At 29.5% G+C, this 6807-nt stretch overlaps 1 long non-coding RNA gene across 1 annotated transcript in view; it reads left to right on the top strand.

The window, feature by feature from the left end:
* Window positions 1-6233: 6233 nt before the first annotated feature.
* Window positions 6234-6807, top strand: part of LOC140988796 (uncharacterized) — a 2255-nt gene continuing 1681 nt past the window's right edge. Inside the window, exon 1 of the long non-coding RNA XR_012177365.1 lies at window positions 6234-6572. This is a non-coding gene — a long non-coding RNA (uncharacterized lncRNA). The remainder of the gene's footprint in view (window positions 6573-6807) is intronic.

Raw genomic sequence — 6807 nt, 5'->3', positions numbered from 1 at the left:
ATCCCTCTCCTTCCGGTGTAAGATCGGTTCATTCATTTTTCCTCCGCCTATAAGCATGCCAAGAGCCGCTCATTATCCGTGCAACCTCATGACACCGGCGATCACCCCCCCACCCTCTTCAGCCCCGGGCCTCACATGCCCACCAGCTTCCGCTTGGTTCGTCCCCGAACCCACACCGCACTAGAAGAGGTCGGCTCTGATACCAACTGTAACGCCCCAGATTCGACGAATGTCCTCACTGTACCAAGACGAGTCTTTCTAGCGTGCTTATGCCCTCACTCACACGCACCCTAGGAAACTTCCCAGGAGGTCACCCATCCAAGAATTGCCTGAAGTCAAGCACGCTTAACTTTGGAGTTCTTATGTGATGAGCTACCGAAAAGAAGATGTACATTCGTGGTATGAGTAGTACATATCAAATCTTTTAAGCCCTCTTCAACTGTACATTCCATTACATTGAACAGTCTCGGAATCCCTCTCCTTCTGGTGTAAGATCAGTTCATTCATGTTCCCTCCGCCTAAAAGCCTGCCAGAAGCCGCTCATTGTCTGTGCAACCTCATGGCACCGACGATCACCCCCCGCCCTCTTCGGCCCCGGGCCTCACAGTGTTGTTTGTGTCTAAACTTAGAGTTCGATAGACATTTGCTAATTGTATTTGTGTGAGCATAATAAGAGTTTCATTGTAAGCAGTAGATAAGTTCTTGATGAAGTGGGTTGTTGCAAATTATCGTAAAACCGAAGACTTATAGTGAATTCATTCATTGATTGTAAGAAGGGAGAACATAGAATGATTTTGTCTTTGAACTTCCACCTTAGCTCACCAGTATCAGCTGACTCTTTCCGCACTTTGAAAACCCCTTATCTAGTAGTCAGTTGTGTCCAATTGGTTGAGTAACATATATTAACAGCTAACATATGTTAAGATCAGCTCGAGTTTAGATCAAAATTTTATAAAAGTTTATTTATTTCCTCTAAAAATTATCTTTGATCTTAACATTTTATATTTTATGATATATATCACCTAGTAATTAACAACATTTTTTAATTAAAAGATCTTATTTTAACTCTATTTATAATATATAGATAAAAAAATATTAAAATTAATTTATTTATATTTTGTTTTTTATTTTTAAAATTTTTTTAATTCGAAGAATTATAATATATAAATTTATTAATTATGAATTTGATAAATAATATTTTATTTAATAAATAATTTTTTCCAGTAAGTATATCTCTTTTAATGAGATATTACAATTAATTTAAAAAGTTACTTTTTAAAATTATAAATTATAATAAAAATTAAGTACATAAGGAATAAAAAAATTGAATGTAAGAATGAAGATAACTTCTTTAAAAAAATTAAAATAAAATAAAGTATTAACTAGTTTTTAATATTTTTTGTGTCTTTTTTTATGTATAATGATATTAACAAATTTAAATTTAAATTTTTAAGTAATTACTGTTTTAGATAGGTTATTTTAAGAATTGAAACTACTAATGAATTTAACAAGAATAAAAAAAATATCATTAAAAGTATCATTGTTAATTTTTAATATAAAATTTAAAGATATATAACGATTTCAATATAGAAGTAACTTAAAAATATTTAAATAAGCTCAGCTTTTTTAAGTGATTTTATTAAAAAATCAGTTTTGACATTAAGATAAATGTGAAAAATATTTTTATTTTTAAATAAAAGAAAAACAGAAGCCCAAAAACAAAATAATTATGATTATGTCTCTTGTGAGATTGTCTCACGAATCTTTATCTGTGAGACAGGTCAACCCTACCGATATTCATAATAAAAAGTAATATTCTTAGCATAAAAAGTAATATTTTTTCATGGATGACCCAAATAAGAGATCCGTCTCACAAAATACGACTCGTGAGTCCGTCTCACACAATTTTTTTGTCAAAAATTATAGCTTCTAAAATCACTTTAACATGTTTTTTTTAACAAAACAATGCATTTTTTAAAAACACTTTATAAAAAAGTGGAGTTTGATGAACGCGCGTGCCATTACCAAATTGCTCGTCTTATCAAATTAAATATCATTCACTAAAAATACTGCCTTAATCTTTAATTAATCAATGTTAATCTAGGTAATTAATAATGCTTCGCTAGGTTGAAAGAAAGAAAGAAAAAGTATTTGCAAAAGATGAACCAATAATTTGTACATATTACATTCAATTTGAGACAAGATTTCGAGTTCAATATCTATTATAAAAAAACCTCCTCCGATCACAAATACCTAAAATTGATCATAATAAAATTATATGTACATATTATACATATATATATATATATATATCCATATTGTTCAACAAATGAAGGATCGTTTATTCGTTATCGTAATAATCATTTGTCGTGTAACATATGTGGTCCCTATAATTGTCTTTGTCGGAAGAACGATCAAACTGTAACGCTTGTACTTATATAAATTTTAAAAAATTTGAGTTGCATCATTATCAGTATGTATAGTTTTTGGTAACTCGACAAACGATCGGTCATACAACAATCATTTTTGAACTGTACGTTGTTTCAAGAATAATAACGAAAAATTAATAATAATTCGTGTGTTTGTGAATCTGGTAGTCTTGAGAAAAAGGAACATGTTTTACAGTACGAAAATACCTAGAGATTATTGATAATATTTCTAACCTAAAAACTGAATTTATTTGGAATAATACACACACACACAAAAATCTTAAATGGTTTAATGCTTCAATGGTATAAATTAACCATGACATGTATTATCCGGTGTACTAATACACAATATTTCACTAAAATTAAAATGAGTAGATCTCATTTGAGATAATCTCACGATCCGTGAGACGAATCAACACTGCTCATATTTACAATAAAAAATAATATTTTTTCGTTGATTTATCTCACAAAATTTATTTGTGAGACCGTATCACATCAGTTTTGTTTAATTAAAATTGTTGCATTGACTTGCAGAGAACACTAACTTTCTCATATTAATTAAATTAAAGTAGGTTAGATTAGTTGAGATAATTATGGTTTATTAGGTCTTCTTTTAGAGACTAATTTAGTTCACTTGGTTCCATTAAAGTATGTCCTAACACCACTTTTTCCTAAAGCTATCAAATACATAAAAGAAAAACGAGATTAAAAATAAATTATTATTTAATCTGTATAATTGCAAAAGGTGAAAGGGGTACTGATCATAGTGCTTCTAAACTTTATTCTCCACAATTGTCATTTCGAGTGGCGTTTGGTGTATTGTCTTTGTCGTTTTGGATGATTGAAAGCACCACTTGTCCATAAAACCTATTTTAGTGCAACCTAATTTGTCTAGAAAGAATGTATATAGACAAAAATAGCCGTGAGAGATTAGAAATTCGTCCTGATATAAACTGGTTTTAGTTGATCCTTTTATTGTCAATCCTACTTCATCAATATGTTCACTAGGCACTGGATATATCGATAATACGTTACTGGATATTGCAGATATGATGTCGGATATTGTTTATGTGTATGACGTCCCATCATAAATAAAAGAAATGAAAATATTTGGAATAAGACCAAATTAAAGAAAATATCAGATTACTGTACGGACAGACGTTTTTTTTTTCGCAATATTGTCCCCTTGATTTATTTGCATGTTCCATATTTCCATTACATCATTTGAATGAACCTTAACTAATCTATGGCCTTGCTTTTATTTTAAATTATTAGTTTGCATTTGTTGAAAATGATTTAAGATAAATTAAGAAGAAGTGTATATAAAAATACAAGGAATTAAGTTATAAGAGATGATATCACAAATTTTTATATGAATACACAAACTATTAATTAATTTTTTCATTGTAGTTATAATTTATACGTCATAGACTGTAAGTGGGGTGGGAATCACATTTTAATTTCATGTATGAACAATTCGCATGAGATGAAATAATATTGCGAAATACAAATAATATAATTACATAATTAAAATTATCTTGTATTGCATAGAAATTGTGTGTGTGTGTGTGTGTGTGTGTTGTGTGTGTGTGTGTGTATAGACACACAAATAGTTTAAAGCAACTATATCCTTAAATTCTTTTGACTTGTGTCTCCTTATCATAATTTCTAGGTCTTTGGACCAATATGTTCAGAATAGGAAATCTCATAATAAGATAAGTGTATTTTGCAATTGATTTTGTTTTTTGGTTAATGAGATGCTACAATGGGCTGACAATCATGTGCACAAAACAAAAAGTTTTGTGAGACGGACTCACGAGTCAATTTTGTGATACAAATATCTTATTTGAGTCACTCATGAAAAAATATTACTTTTTATGTCAAAAGTATTATTTATTATTATAAATATGAGTAGAGTTGATCTGTCTTCCGGATAAAGATCTGCGAGACCGTTTCCCAATATACAACGATCATCACTGGTTAAAACATTTTAGATCCATGCTTGATTCCACATTATTAGTTTAATAAAAAAATGATCGACGATGGTCATTAGATCTACCAATGGCATTATGCAATCTTGTTTTTTAACGATAAAAAAAAGATGTAACTAGGTAAAGCAATCAACGATTAACTATTGATTAAATTAGTGCATAATCCTATAATAATTTATATGATATATGATGTCACAAAAACTTGTATGAGACAGTCTCGTGAGTCAATTTTGTGAGACGAATATTTTATTTGTGTCACTCATGAAAAATTATTTTTTTTTAACTTTTTAAAATTTTTTACATAGAATGTTGATGTAGTTAGCCCATAAAAAGTGGAGAAGTTATTTTTTATGACACTTTTATATATTGTTTTTGCATCAAGTATTGAGGCATCGGGCCTGAAAGATTTGAACTTGACGCACTGCCGAGGCCATTAGTTAGTGGGTGATGATGAGGATTTCAATTAATACAAAAACTCATGTGAGATGATTTTATGGATCAATTTTGTGAGATATATCTCTTATTTGTGTCATCTATAAAAAAAGTATTATTTTTTATGTTAAAATATTATTTTTTATTGTAAATATGAGCAGTGTTGACACGTCTCACGGACAAAAATCCATTAGATTGTCTCACATAAGACTTATTCTTCAATTAATTAGTTAAGTATTTAATTTTTATTATTCCTATCATAACTTTACTATAAATTTCATTGAATATATTTCTCTTTATTTTATTTTAAATTTAATAAAAAAAACAATATAATCTCGTTTATCCAACTTAAATGTCACACCGTAGTAAATTATTTCATTTTTAAATCTAACACTTACCCAAAAGGACCATTATGAACTACTTGGCCTAATTATTGTACTCACTATCATTAATTAGTATTACAAACACAAGTTCACATAAGCTAATTCTTTAGGTTTTAATTGGACTTGTGGACAGATCCCTTTGCTCGAAAATCCAGCATGAGTTCATTAATTTTCGAATTTTATGTCAACCATGAATGAAATTCAATGCTAATTAGCGACAAATTTTTGGGTGTTTGAAACAATAGTAGGTCTTGTGAGACGGTCCGTGAGACGGATCGATCATATCCATATTTACAATAATAAATAATACTTTTGGCATAAAAAATGATATTTTTTCATGAATAATTCAAATAGGAGATCTGTATTACAAAATTGACTCGCGAGAATATCTTACAAAAGTTTTTGTGTTCAAACATTGCCTGATCAAATATTGCATATCCTGAAGGGGACTGTTCTTGATATGATTTGATAATGATCGAGTAGCTAGCTGTCACATTTCTCTATAGAAAATTAGTGTTTCATTAATTAATGAATTAATCCACTAACTACTTAGACTTGGTGCATGCCCCAACGATAAAGCATTGTCCATCACCTTTACGTTTTGAAATTTTAAATTCAAATATTCTAAAGACACGGTCATCTTCAGAGATTTCCCATATATTCCTAAAGTTTTATAANTAAATATTGTCCAAACAAACCAAATATTATTCCGATAATTAAATCGTAAAAATTGAATATGTGATCTTGACAAAGATACTCTTCGCTGTTTTTATACTTACTTATATCTACGTCCATTTTAATCTTGTCTAACTTTCCAACATTTATAGATTATGGTTAACATATAAATCAAATCTTTTATATAATACAGTATTCTATATACGTACATGATCACTCGCTCTCTTAATTACTTATTCAAAAATTAAACTTGGGACGAATAACTTAATTATATCAATCTTTTCATAGCAAAAAATCTTGAAAAAAAAAATCCCATTAATTATCTTAATTTATATTTTCATAATGTCTAATAATTGTCCATTTTTAGGTCAATATATAAACTTCTCCCTACAGGTAAATGATCGTGGCCTGTCATGTTGAAAAATATTGTTGTTTAGTTGCAAACAACATAAGCTTTTCTAGTGCTACATAATAGAAAGAATCCAATTTCTTTCTTTTTTACAGTACATGAGCTTACCCATAAAGTCAAGTAAGGACCCTTATTAAATCTTTGGAAGAATCTTTTCCTTTGATGAAGAAGAAAATGAAAATCATTCTTATCAAGAAAATCAGCCTTCTCCTCCTCCTTTTATCTGCAGCTCTCTTTTCGACTTCGTTAGCAGGTACGATTTTATTACAGCAACTGCTCAAGAAATTAGCTTATTTATTAAGAAGAGACCGAGATATACGATAATCTTTCATATATTTTCACTAACATGCAGCAAAACGTTAAACGTTTGAACTTTCCTGTTAAATTTTTGTTCTACAAATCGATATTCGCCACGCATAGGCCGCGGAAGTAAACTGCATGGCTAGGTAATGCAGTCACACAAGCAGTTCGCATGAAGATATATATAT

The sequence above is a fragment of the Primulina huaijiensis genome, chromosome 11 (genome assembly GCF_012295235.1).
Source record: "Primulina huaijiensis isolate GDHJ02 chromosome 11, ASM1229523v2, whole genome shotgun sequence".
NCBI classification, from domain to species: domain Eukaryota; kingdom Viridiplantae; phylum Streptophyta; class Magnoliopsida; order Lamiales; family Gesneriaceae; genus Primulina; species Primulina huaijiensis.
The sequence above is the reverse complement of the archived record's forward strand: the minus strand, read 5'-3'. Positions and strand labels throughout refer to the sequence as shown.